Source organism: Pectinophora gossypiella, chromosome 18 (genome assembly GCF_024362695.1).
Source record: "Pectinophora gossypiella chromosome 18, ilPecGoss1.1, whole genome shotgun sequence".
Classification (NCBI taxonomy): Eukaryota; Metazoa; Arthropoda; class Insecta; order Lepidoptera; family Gelechiidae; genus Pectinophora; species Pectinophora gossypiella.
Window position 1 is genome coordinate 13,036,513 of NC_065421.1, and position 13,947 is coordinate 13,050,459.

Sequence of the window (13,947 nt, forward strand, 5' to 3'; positions counted from 1 at the left end):
AATGACGACCAACAAACGCGAACATCTCCAAACATACCGAATACATCCCAACGCAACGTTTATCTACGTAGATAACGTCCGCTGTTCTATTAGTCGAATGACGACAAACAAACACGAACATTCCCGAACATACTAAATTCATCCTAAAGTAAGGTAAGCTGTGCCTGGCGAGCCACGAATGTATCCAATATTATTATTAATGGCACATTGAAGCCGCGACTTAACGAATATTTAATATCGCCCTGTTTGAATTTATGGCACCGACCAAATACATTGTATCTCGTGCTTCATGTGACTTAGGTATGGGATCCCTTAAATTCCGTCCTTTTAGCATATTTTAAAAGAATGTCTCCTTGGTTTTTATGTTATGATGGTCTACCATTTTTATATAAAGTAAAACAGAAAGGTACAACAGACGGCCTTTTAACAGGAAAATACAAATATAACTAATAGTACTTAATAAACGTATCGATCTTTATTTCTATATGAATTACACAGTCTCTGCTTATCCCCGGTGGCAAATAGGCGTGAGTTTATGTATCTATGTAACAAAATCATATTAAAATTCAAAGTAAAAATTAAATTGAAATTCAAAATAAAATTTAATTCAAGCAACTTGACATTTTAACCCGTTGCAGGTTTTCGAGATCAGTATCAAGATTTTTAAAGTTGCATGTGTATTGTGTAGTGAGTGGGCGTTGTCGCGTGTGCTAGGGTTGTCGTGTCGCACGCGCCGCGGTCGTTTGTTACAATCATCTCCCCATCTCTGACCAACCTCATATGGTTACAAAACACATTAAACTATTAATTTTGATAATTTAGTCTGACAAAATAATAACTAAATCGTACAAATGACCGATGAAAAAACAAAGGTGTTAGGTTGGTTTGGACGCGTAGAGCGGATGAAGGATAATAGAATTGCGAAAGCGGTATATAAAGCGAAAGTTGATGGTAGGGCTGGCAGAGGAAGACCTAGGACTTGCATTGACCAAATTGGAGATGTCCTTAGAAAAGGTTTAATACAATCTACTCTGAACCGGCTTGCGTATATGAAGCGATTGATGAATTTGGAGGAAGCAAGAGAAGTGTGTCAGGATCGAAGCAAATGGAATTCTATAGTCTCTGCTTACCCCGGTGGGAAATAGGCGTGAGTTTATGTATGTATGTATGAAAAACCAAATTTTTACTTTTAACTTACCTCATTGGATCAGACACGAAAGCATGGCGGAGTCTTGTAGGCAGCGCGGATGCTACGATACTACGTGGGTGGTTTAGACTTTTCTTATTCCTGTCACTAGCACTTATGCATTCACACTTCACACTGCACCCATCCACCCATCATTTGTTTTATGTCTAAGTATTTGCTGTTATCCCTTTGTTATGTCATATCTATATCAATACACGTTTATAATATTTATGAATCCATAATATGAAGTCAAGTAGGTATGCTTACTATTTCATTTTATTATTCACCTTTTTTTTTGACGTGACTTGTTGTAGATTAGCCGCAGATGGTATTAACTAGTTGGCCGAACAAATGGGAAGCGCTGAATGCTCTCACCCGGTACAACGTTAAGACAACTAGTTGGGCGTGAACCTCGGCTCAGGGCGTCGTGTGAGAGGAAAAATATTTGAAAGAATTAATCGACCCTAGTGGGTCGAAAGCGATAAGCGCTGTTTGAGGGAAATCGTCGACCACGCCGGCGGGGTCGGTATCGGGGCCCGGAAGTGTTTGGTGTCGCGAGCTGATTGGCCGCCTATAGCTAGAGTAATCGGGTCGTCGGGATCGTATTTACTATTAACCAACAACATTTAAAAAGAACCGACTGCGTAATTATCGCAGGTACCTAACGTGCCTTCGTGCGGCGGCGGGTGACTGGAGATCAACACAATAACAACATGATTAAATACTTTATCTCCTGCGGCCGACCGGAAAACGCACGAACACACACACATACACACACCTATTTATCTTTTTTTTTATTTATGTAACTAATCACCCATATCTATTTGTTCGTATTATTTTATGATATTCTTATGTTCATGGTAAATCGTTATAATAAATGCTATCTATTTTAATTGTTATAATTTTGTAATTCCGTACTAAATAATTATATGTAAGTTTAAGTAGTATGTATCTATGTACCTATATACCTACTTATAGATGCGATGTCCGTGGCCTCACTCGGCAGGGCCAGCAGAATACCAGCGTCTTGGCTCACGCCGCGACTTATGCTGAGCGAGGTCCTTGTATTCCGGACGCCACCGCAGATGATCGGGCCGTCAGTGCGTTGCATTTAGGACTACTTGCTGTTATTTTTTTTATAATTTTGTTATGTTTTTCTTCTTTTTTGTGAATGATTTTTGATCTTGTTGTTCTTTTTTTGTGTATTGATTTCCGTGTGGTTTCTGTCCTGTGTTGAATGTAATGTACCTGTCTGTCTGTGTCTGTGGTGTCCGGGAGTAATAAATGTTTCTTTCTTTCTTTCAAATATAATAGTAGTAGCGGGTTAGTGCATTTTAACATATAAACAATTAAAAGAACTACTCACCTATGAACGTTTCGATCTTTATTTCTATATGAAATACGTACATTAAACGTACGCAAATCTACAATAAGTCACGTAAAAAAAAGAATATATATATAACTGCTTTTCTTTTTATTTTCCTAGTAAATAAAGTATTTAGTGAGGGTAGGCTCTAAATGACGTAATACGTAGTGTCACTATATGTATATATATTGCGTGTATTACGTCATTTAGAGCCTACCCTTCACTAAATTCTTTATTTACTAGAAAAATAAAAAGGAAAGCCAGGTTAAGAGTACCCTAAAACCGGGCGACTATGCATGAAGACTTTGATTAGAGTGGAAAGAAGCGAAAACGGTATGTCAGGATCGTGGTAAGTGAAATTCCGTGGTCCCTACCCCAAACGACAGACGTGCAATTTTATGTCTGTATTTACCACACAAAGTATATTTATCAAAGTTGTCGCAAAGTACCTTTAAGTTACATTATTTTTTCAAGTCCAAGCAAGTGTTAATGGTAAGTTAAATGTCGAAACATTATAATACACCTAATGTATTATATTGAGAAGTGTGTCAGGATGGAAGCAAATGGAATTCCATAGTATCTGCTTACCCCGGTAGGAAATAAGCGTAGGTTTATGTATGTATGAATTTATTTACACTGTTAGCTCGACCATTATCTATAGATCTAACAGAAAGCTCGGTGAGAGATGGGTAGGAACTTAGTTCATTTTATTACCCCATTGGGATATAATCATGACCTTATATTACGATATACATAAACTCACGCCCGTAACCCGTAATGGGGTGGGCAGAGCCACAAGTAATCAAAATAGGGGCATTTTGCAGTCAGGATGCCCGATCACTGTCGCCGTCAGGGTTAGAATTTAAATAACATTTAAATGTGACGGCTATCCTTGGTGGGTTAATGTATATTATATTGAGCGATTGATCAATCATAATATTACCAAACATTTACCATATCTATCCATCTAAGAACTCTGCATCAAAACCGGATAAACATATTTCTGATGTATCATTATAATTATAACTAGTAAGCGTGAGCTTAGCTATCATCATCAGGCCTCATGCATCTTTTCCAATAACTTATAGTGTTAGGAGGCACTTTTTTCCATGATTATATAAGCCAATGCGAGTGCGGCAAGGTCTACTACACGTTCTGCAAAAGTAGTCCATGCCAATTTCGTGTCGCTTGGCCAATTTCTTTGCCAACAGATCAAACCAGCTATTGTTGTGGACTTATCTATGTAAGTAAAGTTATCCTTACTAACACAAAATAAAAGATTTTTCGTTAGAATCATCATCATGTTCATAGGTCTTTCCGGGATCCACTTACCTAACCTGAAGAATTGACAGGTCCGATTTTTTTACAGAAGCAACTGCCTGTCTGACGTGCCAATCCGCGAAGGGAAAATCACCCCAATACATGTTAGGTCACATCCGGGAACGTGGATTTCCTCACAATGTTTTACTCCATCGCTAAGCACGTGATAATTATTTATCATCCAATGATCCAAACATGAAGTAGAAAAGCATTGGGATTTGAACCTGCGACTTCACAGTAAGAGTCAAGCGTTCTTGTAATTGGGCTACCCCGGCTCTAAAATACGTCAGAATAACACACATATTTTCTTACAAGAATTCCCGTAAAATCCACGCAACAAACCAGAGAAGTTTCAGCGTGTTTCGACAAGCATGCAGGTAAACTATTTGCTCATATGAAATTCATAAATGGAGGGTCTTTGATGCGGTCGTTCTGCTTCGAAATACATTAACACAAGTTTCGGGACTTCTAAAACTACGTCTCGTCATTTCTATCTTATCGACATGGTGGATTTGTGACATAAACACGTGCTTTTTGCTTTTTTTTTGACGTGACTTATTGTAGATTAAAAAAAAAGAAAAGGGGAGCGCTGAACGCTCTCGCCCGGTACAACGTTGAGCGTTGATAAGCGCTGTTTGAGGGAAATCGTCGACCACGTGCGATTCGCGTCTACAATTATTATTTATCAAAAAAGTCACCAGAAGTGACCGTCAGGATGGGCGGCAAAATTAATGTGTTTTTATGTTATTTTATTTTAATAATTATTTTCAATTGTATACTTTTGCGATGCAAATTCCACTTGATATTAACACAAAATAATAAGCTGAATCACCCCCTAAGTATTCGTTACGATGTCACTTACACCCCGTACAAGTGCGCATGGGTTTTAGTGACACCGTAACAAATACTGACGGAGATGATTCAGCCCATGATTCTATGTTGATATCGAGCGGAATTTCCTGTCGGAAAATTCATCATATTTTTTAAATATTTTTTTAATACCTTTGAGACATAAAATTCCACTTGATATCAACTCAGAATCATGGTCTGACTCATTCCTCAAAGTTTTCGTTACGATGTCACTAACATCATGTATACTTTTTATGATTGCAACTTATTTCTACGATATAAATTACACAACACATTTATTCAATTCGAAAGTATAATAACTCAGCCACACAAATTAACCTCAGAATAACATCGTCTAAATTCGAAAAATTTCCATTTTAAAAGCTTATAAAACTGATTTAGGTGTTGATTTATACACAATAAGGGCAACTTTTAATTTTGCGAGCAACATCTGAGCTATTTGTTGGGTGGCTGTAAAACTGTCTGCTTATGATATTTATTATGCTGACTGTACCTAAACGGTCTGCGAGCGAGGTAGCAGTCGCTTACTGGGTTTGCTTACAATTCTTAAGAAAGAAAAGTTAGCTTCACTCCTGAACTGGGACCTGGGGGTTTAAAAGGGCCACATTGAATCAGTTCACCTAAAAAGCAATATTGCTATTGGACATTTGTTGACATTTCGCACTTAGATGAATTGCTTAGTGTGGCTTCTCTTCTCTCTTCTTCTATCGTGTGCGTTGTGAGGTGGAATACCAACCTCATCAACCTTGGTGTCAGGGTTATTATTGAGCCGCCAAAAGCCCCTGATATGACTCATGTAACGACTACATACTTACATCAGTAAGTAATGACCTGGACCAACGGCGTAACGTGCCTTCCGAAGCAAGGATCATCTTACTTTCGGACAATCACGTGATCAGCCTGGTATGTCGTAACCGAACTATGACTCCACAAGGATTCGAACTCGGGACCTCCGGATCGTGAGCCTACCACTACACCACGGAGACCTATTAAAATGTTTTGACATTTTATTTTGCAATAACTAAAATAAAATAAAAAAGTAATGTTTTGTGCATTTGAGTCCTATATATTACCACACAAACAAATCATTGTTTTTTTAGGTATATACCTACATAACCAAGCTGTTACTTTCCAGCGTTCATTTTCGTGGGTATTTATGTAAATTATAATGTTGACTACGTGTTCGATTTGGTGAATGGTTTTTTCTCGTTTTCTTAACGACCTTTATATACGGAACCTTGGTGCACGCTTTTTGTATGAAAAGGCGGTTTAATGGTGCTAATATTTCATAGCCTCTAACTGGCACGGAATAAGGTATAATACTACGTATAGAACGGCAACTCTCCGTTCCCCACCAGCGCCTGAGCTAAGTTTACCTTCCCCCCTACTCTCGGACATAGTCATTCACACCCACAGATGCGCGTGTATGATAACGTCAATGTGTGGTGTGTGTGTAAAACGAGGTTTTTTGTATGAAGTGTCCAGGGTGTGATAATAATACGTATAGAACGCCAACTCTCCGCTCCCCATCAGCGGCTGAGCTAGGGTTACCTCAACCCCCTCGGTCTTACTTTAGTCTTCAATCGTATTGCGTCAAACGTCACACACACAGATGTGCGTGTATGATAACGTCAATGTGTAGTGTGTGGTGTGTGTGTGTGTGTGTGTGTAAAACGAGTTTTTTTTTTTTGTATGAAGTGTCCGGGGTGTGATAATAATACGTATAGAACGCCAACTCTCCGCTCCCCACCAGCGGCTGAGCTAGGGTTACCTCAACCCCCTCGGTCTTACTTTAGTCTTCAATCGTATTGCGTCAGATGTCACACACACACAGATGCGCGTGTATGATAACGTCAATGTGTAGTGTGTGGTGTGTGTGTGTGTGTGTAAAACGAGGTTTTTTGTATGAAGTGTCCAGGGTGTGATAATAATACGTATAGAACGCCAACTCTCCGCCCCCCATCAGCGGCTGAGCTAGGGTTACCTCAACCCCCTCGGTCTTACTTTAGTCTTCAATCGTATGGCGTCAGACGTCACACACACAGATGCGCGTGTGCGATAACGTCAATGTGTGGTGTCTGTGTAAAACGAGGTGTTTTGTATGAAGTGTCCGGCGTGTGTCACTGGTCAAAATTTATTGTTAAAAAATACATTCATACTTTATTGCACTTAACAACTAGTTACATCACAAACAAGAAATGGACGTTTACAAGGGTGGACTTATCTCTAAGAGAGATCTCTTCCAGCCAACCCAGAGGTAGTATTAGAGTAACTGCGGAAGAATAAAAAGAGGTGCAATATATTAAATACATTATAATAATTATATCTACATATAAAACCGTTTAAAAAATATATATACACAAACATATGCCTAAGTCTCTATAAATATATACACATATAAAATATACTATACCTACATACATACCTATTATATATATAACAATATACTTAGACTACGAATACTCTATGGATAAAAAGTGCTCATTGACTCTCTTCTTAAAAATTAGGTAAGAGGAACTCTCCTGAACTACCCTCGGCAGCCTATTCCAGAGCATGGCTGCACGGACGTTCATGGTTTCCAGGATTTGTGCCCGGTTAATGGCAATAGGCTCGCCCCCTATTACATGGGACTTCAACATAGCTGACGAGTGGCTGTATATACCTACTATCATCATCATTAATTGAAAAGCCACGCTTTTGTCGGTGTAGCATTCTCCATTCTTGTCTATCAAAGCCAATTCTTTCACTTCCTAATAAGACACGACGTTCACCTTCTCTTTAATACAATACAATTATACTTTAAAGGTACAGTACAATCTGGGGGCCTTATTGCTAAGCAGCAATTTCTTCCAGGCAACCAGTGGTAAAAAAAATAACCTGTTCCACGTAAGCTCTTCTTGGTCAGGCGTGATACTGTGAGAAGAGCTTACGTGGAACAGGTTATTTTTTTTTACCACTGGTTGCCTGGAAGAAATTGCTGCTTAGCAATAAAGCCCCCAGAGAAGTCTGCGGTAGATTACTGACTCATCATCACCAATTTAAGAGCCACACTCTTGTCGGTGCAGCATTTTTATTTTGAGTACTGACCATACATTCCTTTTCTAAAATGAACGCTATCAAGTGGTTATTTCACTTCTCACCTCTGTCAATATATCATTGAGCTAAAAGACTGCTATAGCGCCTTTGCACAGCCACTTTCAGTTCAATAATCCCAACGTCTGGTAACCTGTATTAACCACACAACATTAATCTTATTTCTCGTCAAAAGAAAATATCTTTGGTCTATTTAAGGGAACGCACGGCTGTTGCATAGAAGAGCCGCAGGTAAACATGTCCGTGTCAGTTTTTTATTTGTGTAAGTTGATTTGTTTTAATTGTACTTTTAAAAATATAATTAACACACATGGTAATGCAGTTTTTCTACCAAAACGTACATCCTGTGGTTGTGGGTGCAGGTTGCGTAATTAACATTTTTTTTATTTCATAACCTAGTTTAAAGTCGTAATACCGAATGTCGTTTTAAAATACAAACCCCGCTCAGTCGCAAGAGGTAACGTATTTTGTATTATGCAGTTGTTTGATGACCCAAATGTGAACAAAAACTTACAGATAGTTGAAAACGCCATAAACCAAAATTGGTAGATGTAGAACGATCGATTTTTATACTGATGCTGTAACCGGCTATATAGATAGCCAGCTATGTTGAAACTCTTTCTTTAATTCATTAGTCCACCTTCATGACCCTCCCGAGACCACAATCATCTATCAATCCACGTTGACATACCCAAGACACGATTTATCAGTAACAAAAACCATTTCTACAAAACCGCAGCGTTTTCTTTATCCTCTTAGTTTGCCCCTTGAAGTTTTTACAAGAAACTCGGAAAATTTTCTTGGAAAGAGAAAAATTAATCGTGACCGCCGATGGAGACAGTTTCCATAATTAATTCCCGGCTACAGGTTGGCTTGAAATAACTATAGATAAGTATACAGCGTCTTAGTGACATCATAACGTATACTGAGGGGGATGATTCAGACCATGATTCTGAGTTAATATCAAAAGGAAATTTGCCGTCGCAAAATTCACGATTTTTGTGTTTTTTTTTTAATTATTTTCAATTCTATAGGTACTTTTGTGAAAAATGCATTTTATATTAACTCAGAATAATATGAGGTGAGGTGGTGGTGGTGGTGGGTGGTGGGTGGTGGGTGGTCCCGCATTGGAGCAGCGTGGTGGAGTATGCTCCATACCCCCTCCGATTGATTGAGGGGAGGCCAGTGCCCAGCAGTGCGACGTATATATGCTGTTTATGTATGTAATATGACGTGAATCATCCGCCTCAGTATTCATTACGATGTTACTAACACTCCGTATACGTACATACAAGTAGCCATACAAGTACGTATGGGTGTACGTGACACCGTAACGAATATTGAGGGGGATGATTCAGATAATGATTCTGAGTTGATATGAAGTAGAATTTCCTATCGGAAAATTCATAAAAATTTTAAGTGTCTTTTCTAATTATTTTCAGTTCCATACTTTTGCACGGAAAATTCCACTTGATAACTACTCAGTACTGAGGAGCTCGGTGGCGCAGCGGTAAACGCGCTCGGTTTGCGATTGTTGAAGTAAAGCAACTTTCGCAGAGGCCGGTCATAGGATGGGTGACCACAAAAAAAAAGTTTTCATCTCGAGCTCCTCCGTGCTTCGGAAGGCACGTTAAGCCGTTGGTCCCGGCTGCATTAGCAGTCGTTAATAACCACCAATCCGCACTGGGCCCGCGTGGTGGTTTAAGGCCCGATCTCCCTATTCATCCATAGGGAAGGCCCGTGCCCCAGCAGTGGGGACGTTAATGGGCTGATGATGATGAACTACTCAGTATCATGGTCTCTATCCCTTAAACTTTTCGTTACGATATCACTAACACCATGTATATTTATTATTAAAGTATATTGAAGACTTCATTAAATTCGGTACCTAGGTTATTTACCTAAACTGGAGTCCACAATACATAAGTATCCCCGACGGGGTAGGCAGAGGTTTGTAGTATTATACGGCCTCCTCACAAGCTATCTTTATATCCCATGTAATAGGGGCCGAGCCCATAGCCATTAACCGGACGCAAATGCTAGAAACCACATGATGAAGTCAAATTTATTGATTTAAAGCCTGAGACGGGATTTGAAACCGTGACACTTGAATGTAATTTGATTATTCAGTTGATATTACCGTTTATCGCCTCGCCTAAGTTTTATTATTATTATTAGCCTGTATGATCCCACTGCTGGGCAAAGGCCTCCCCCATGTCTTTCCAAGTATCCCGGTTCTGTGCGAGTTCTATCCAGTCTTTTCGACAACCGTCGAAATCATCGCGCCATCGTTTCCGGGGTCTACCACGTCTACGGTGTCCGTCCTGTGGTACCCAGTGCGTGATGATCTTTGCCCATCGTTCCGGATGCATTGAGCGCAGCATAGGTGTAAAACGAATTGATCGAGTTTAAAACACTGTGCTGCGCTCAAAAACCGGTATAGCTGACGTTGGCAGGAAGACCGCCAGGCTAAAGTGGGACTGGGCCGCATCCGGAACCTAAGTTTTATTTTTTATTTTTTTAATAATTTCCCAAATGAACCCGACGAAGACTCAAACCCGGGACCGTTTGTTTGCTGCTCCAGGTATCTATAATCCATGTTTTGATTGAATAGTACCTAGCCACTTTGCCTAAAATCATATTAGCCCAAGCCGCACACAATAGCTCTTAGGCACCTATCTCATGAGAGGCGTTTGGGCATTCCAAGTCAGGCCAAACAGTGTTTTGTTACCTTAGCCCACCGATCTTTACATAAAACACTGGATAGGTTGCGAGATTATATTTTTTTTAACTAGGTCCTTGACATCTTTGTTTTGGGGTTTTTCTCAAACCGCCTTATCGCTAGACGAAAACTAATAATAATACCAGGTTTAAAATAAAGTCTAATAAAGAAAGAAATCTCGCGGCGCTAGTGTCGCAGATTCTGCATTAAAGTTATTCTGACTTGACAATTAGTTCCATTAGAAATCCGTGGAGTTCTTTCGTGACTTTATATGTTAAAGTCCTAAATACGCAGCGCTCCCATTATGTCAGTACCTTTGAGAATCACGGCTTTGTTTTTTAGATATCAGATAATGCAGTTGACCTTCAGAGAAATTATAGACGGGAGCAGCAATACGCACACTTTTCTCTGTGCCGACTATACATGAACAATCGGTTCATGTACAGTCGGCAACACTCCGCTCCCCACCAGCGGCTAAACTACCCCCCCAATCATTTGTATGAAATGTCGGAGGTTTCTAGAAGTATAATTTCACCGAGGGTTAACCAATCCACAATCCAGTGTAAGTATAGTAAGGAGGTTGGTGCCTTAGCCACAATAACTAGTGTTATCTCTGAACGCCTCCGTTGGCTTGCACAAAGGATCGGAATACACCTACCAATACCTACACAACCTACACACATAATACCTCTATGTCACACGACACTTTATCTGAACTCTGTATTGACCCTGGTCGCTAGGTCCCGACACAATAACCACACGTCTTGAATAAAAAAGACAAAATCGTCGCTTTAGAGGGAAAACCAAGTAAACGCCTTTCTGAAAAAAATCATTCTGGTTTTTTTTTTTAATAATATAGGGCTCGCGTGTGACCACAATCTCACCTGATGTTAAGTGACGATGTGGTGTAGTATGATAGCAACTGCATATATTCACTCTATTCTTGAAGACTCCCAGATTATAACGAGTTGGAAAAACAGACGACGGCAGACAGTTCCAGTCCTTTGCTGTTATCAAAAAGGAAGAGGCAAAACGTTTACGTGATTTTCCTCAACAAAAATAAACAATTTATTTCAATCCGGATAAAAATTTACGCCACATTTTTTTTGTCTGAATTCAAACAAACGTTCTATTACGAGGTATTTTTAACAAAAATCGCATCCGACTGTGACTTTACAAAAAGACGCTTTGGTTTTCCCTGCAAAGCAACGAAATTGAAACAAAAAGATGAACAATAAAAATCTATTCAGTTGGTATGAAAATAGTGAATGACTGTGATGAAGTTCATCATGATATGATCGTACCTCTGGCTGCCCCAATTGAGAATATAGTCGTGAACTTATGTTGAAAAAAGCTTCATAAATAAATCAATAAGGAAATTATATATCCACTTTTAGTAATGTCATATAAAAAAATCTAAAATGTTTTTATTGTTAGAAATAAATAATACAAAAGAAAGAAAACATAGGTATGTTTGAGGCGGGGTACAATAAAAGTTTTACAAAATGAACAGGGGATTCTCTTAAAATGCATAAATGTTTTTGTCATAATGTTAATTATCATAATCCTTTTTGCATAAGGTTTTTTAGCATAATAGTACTTTCCCATAATAACATCTAGGAATACTGGTTTGTTAGGTATAACTTATTTTTGGACTAATATTTGTTGGCATAAATTTGATTCGCATATAAATAGCTTTCCATAATTCTTTTTTAGAATAATAGTGTTTTGACATATTTTTTACAAGGGATAATAATAGTAGGTTAGGGTGCGGCGGAGGTGGCTCTTGGGCCACCCCTACGCCGCCAGCATGTTTATCTTACAAATCAAAAGTATACTGAATGATGACCAACAGCATGAAATAGTCTCAAAAAATATAAAAGTTACAATCATGAACCAAATGCAGCCAAGGATAAGTAAGTTTCGAAAATGTTCAAAGTTGTGCCAAAACTTTTCTTATTCGGAGTATAGTTTTTATGCTTATAATAATTATGCTTATTTATCATTATTGTCATTAATTATTATGCTTACAGTAGTTATGAGTTTCAAAATTATGCTTAAAAGGTTATGACAAATTAATACTATGCGTAACTAATAATAGGACAAGTAACAGTATGCCAAGTTAAATTATTACATAAAATTTTATGAGTAAAAATAGAGAACCAATGAACAGAGGTTCCCAAACTAAGCGGAGCCTATTACTTGGAAAACCATGGACAATGGGATACAAGTCTTGTAAGTTTGATGCAAAATATAAGAATCGCGACCCGATATTGACAATTATGATTATCGATTCCAAATTTAAAAGTTATAAAGAACCTCTCGATATAAACTCAGTGAGTGATAATATAAAAAACGAAGTAAAAACTTAAGCGTTTTAAAATAAGGAGAAACTTTTCAAAACGCGGTGGTGTTACCGCAAAACTATCCTATATTTAATATTTAAGTCGTAGTCAACCTTATATTCCAAATTAGAATGAATATTCATATACGAGATAAGCGTATACGCTTAGGTGAGATTGTAGTATAACTAAAACCGACTGTTATTTTAAAAACATGAGCTGTCTATTTGATATTGGCCCCGATTCCTGCAGACAGCTCCTAATTTTACTTTAAGTTATACCTGTCATTTTCTTATCCGCCGAAAAGGAAAGGGACGGATGATTCACAGTTCTTAATTTTAGGAAGAATGAGTAATTATGAATGAATAACCCGGGCGAATCAAAAAGGTATCTCGCTGGTATGCAAACCATTTGACGTGTGCTGTCAACTTAATTCTGTCGGTTTATTGGCCAGTGTAAAATTTTTAGACGGTTGTTTTAGATTTGTGCTTAAAATTGACATGTGTTCCATAAATTTTATGTCTGTTGATTACCCGTCCCTTTCTTTTTCAACGGATAAGAAAATGACAGGTATAACTTAAAATAAAATTAGATGGTATTTACAGGAATTAGCACCATTATCGATTTATATTTATGGTTGGAAGAACGCTTGACTCTCACTTTGAGGTCACTGGTAGGAATCCCAGCAAGGACCTAAACCAATGACTTTCAAATTTGTTTTATAATACATGTTTGGATCTTAAATTACCACGTGTTCAGCGGTGAAGGAAAACATCGTGAGGAAACTCACATTCCCGAGAAATGCGTTACCTAACCTGTAATGGGATGGTTTTCCTTCGCAGGTTGGAAGGTCAAACAGTCGCTTCTGTAGAAAGCCGCACTTGTCAAATCTTTAGGTTCGGTACGCGGGCCCTCTCAAAAATGAGATAAGGCTAGGGAGATGAATCAATAAGAGACATATTCTATGTATTAAAATTTAACAAAACACTATTGTTTCAAACATTTCCTAACTGTAAACAATGTTTTGTACAACAGAATAAACATTATT

At 38.4% G+C, this 13,947-nt stretch overlaps 1 protein-coding gene across 2 annotated transcripts in view; it reads right to left on the reverse strand.

Annotated features, from left to right (window-relative positions):
• Positions 1 to 13,947, reverse strand: part of LOC126374853 (hemicentin-2) — a 644,718-nt gene that overhangs the window by 561,726 nt on the left and 69,045 nt on the right. Inside the window, exon 1 of one of the 2 annotated variants that reach the window (XM_050021607.1) lies at positions 1,199 to 1,306. The exons of the other annotated variant lie outside the window; for it this stretch is intronic. The gene's annotated coding sequence lies outside the window, so the exon portion shown is untranslated. Of the gene's footprint in view, positions 1 to 1,198; positions 1,307 to 13,947 lie in introns of those variants that run through there. 2 annotated transcript variants of the gene reach the window in all.